Raw genomic sequence first — 2,500 nt, 5'->3', positions numbered from 1 at the left:
ACTGAGCAAACACGAGCATTATGACCCATAACTGAGCAAACACGAGCGTCATGACCCATAACTGAGCAAACACGAGCATTATGATCCATAACTGAGCAAACACGAGCATCATGATCCATAACTGAGCAAACACGAGCATTATGATCCATAACTGAGCAAACACGAGCGTCATGACCCATAACTGAGCAAACACGAGGATCATCATGATCCATAACTGAGCAAACACGAGCATCATCATGATCCATAACTGAGCAAACACGAGCGTCATGACCCATAACTGAGCAAACACGAGCGTCATGAGCCATAACTGAGCAAACACGAGCGTCAAACACGAGCGTCATGACCCATAACTGAGCAAACACGAGCGTCATGACCCATAACTGAGCAAACACGAGCGTCATGATCCATAACTGAGCAAACACGAGCGTCATGATCCATAACTGAGCAAACACGAGCGTCATGACCCATAACTGAGCAAACACGAGCGTCATGAGCCATAACTGAGCAAACACGAGCGTCATGACCCACAACTGAGCAAACACGAGCGTCATGACCCATAACTGAGCAAACACGAGCGTCATCATGATCCATAACTGAGCAAACACGAGCGTCATGATCCATAACTGAGCAAACACGAGCATCATGATCCATAACTGAGCAAACACGAGCATCATGATCCATAACTGAGCAAACACGAGCGTCATGACCCATAACTGAGCAAACACGAGCATCATCATGATCCATAACTGAGCAAACACGAGCATCATCATGACCCATAACTGAGCAAACACGAGCGTCATGATCCATAACTGAGCAAACACGAGCGTCATGATCCATAACTGAGCAAACACGAGCGTCACGATCCATAACTGAGCAAACACGAGCGTCACGACCCATAACTGAGCAAACACGAGCGTCACGAGCCATAACTGAGCAAACACGAGCGTCACGATCCATAACTGAGCAAACACGAGCGTCACGACCCATAACTGAGCAAACACGAGCGTCATGATCCATAACTGAGCAAACACGAGCGTCATGATCCATAACTGAGCAAACACGAGCGTCATGAGCCATAACTGAGCAAACACGAGCGTCATGATCCATAACTGAGCAAACACGAGCGTCATGACCCATAACTGAGCAAACACGAGCATCATCATGACCCATAACTGAGCAAACACGAGCGTCATGATCCATAACTGAGCAAACACGAGCGTCATGAGCCATAACTGAGCAAACACGAGCGTCATGACCCATAACTGAGCAAACACGAGCGTCATGACCCATAACTGAGCAAACACGAGCGTCATGAGCCATAACTGAGCAAACACGAGCGTCATGACCCACAACTGAGCAAACACGAGCGTCATGACCCATAACTGAGCAAACACGAGCGTCATCATGATCCATAACTGAGCAAACACGAGCGTCATGATCCATAACTGAGCAAACACGAGCATCATGATCCATAACTGAGCAAACACGAGCATCATGATCCATAACTGAGCAAACACGAGCGTCATGACCCATAACTGAGCAAACACGAGCATCATCATGATCCATAACTGAGCAAACACGAGCATCATCATGATCCATAACTGAGCAAACACGAGCGTCATGACCCATAACTGAGCAAACACGAGCGTCATGACCCATAACTGAGCAAACACGAGCGTCACGATCCATAACTGAGCAAACACGAGCGTCACGATCCATAACTGAGCAAACACGAGCGTCATGATCCATAACTGAGCAAACACGAGCGTCATGACCCATAACTGAGCAAACACGAGCGTCATGAGCCATAACTGAGCAAACACGAGCGTCATGACCCATAACTGAGCAAACACGAGCATCATCATGACCCATAACTGAGCAAACACGAGCGTCATGATCCATAACTGAGCAAACACGAGCGTCATGATCCATAACTGAGCAAACACGAGCGTCATGACCCATAACTGAGCAAACACGAGCGTCATGAGCCATAACTGAGCAAACACGAGCGTCATGACCCATAACTGAGCAAACACGAGCGTCATGATCCATAACTGAGCAAACACGAGCGTCATGATCCATAACTGAGCAAACACGAGCGTCATGACCCATAACTGAGCAAACACGAGCATCATCATGATCCATAACTGAGCAAACACGAGCGTCATGACCCATAACTGAGCAAACACGAGCATCATCATGATCCATAACTGAGCAAACACGAGCGTCATGACCCATAACTGAGCAAACACGAGCGTCATGAGCCATAACTGAGCAAACACGAGCGTCATGACCCATAACTGAGCAAACACGAGCATCATGATCCATTACTGAGCAAACACGAGCATCATCATGATCCATAACTGAGCAAACACGAGCGTCATTACCCATAACTGAGCAAACACGAGCGTCATGAGCCATAACTGAGCAAACACGAGCGTCATGATCCATAACTGAGCAAACACGAGCGTCATGACCCATAACTGAGCAAACACGAGCG

At 47.7% G+C, this 2,500-nt stretch overlaps 1 protein-coding gene across 2 annotated transcripts in view; it reads left to right on the top strand.

The window, feature by feature from the left end:
• tmem65 (transmembrane protein 65) overlaps positions 1–2,500 on the top strand; it is an 18,466-nt gene that overhangs the window by 8,180 nt on the left and 7,786 nt on the right. The gene's annotated exons all lie outside the window — the stretch shown is intronic.

This window comes from Squalius cephalus, assembly GCF_949319135.1.
Source record: "Squalius cephalus genome assembly, chromosome: 8".
Classification (NCBI taxonomy): domain Eukaryota; kingdom Metazoa; phylum Chordata; class Actinopteri; order Cypriniformes; family Leuciscidae; genus Squalius; species Squalius cephalus.
The sequence above is the reverse complement of the archived record's forward strand: the minus strand, read 5'-3'. Positions and strand labels throughout refer to the sequence as shown.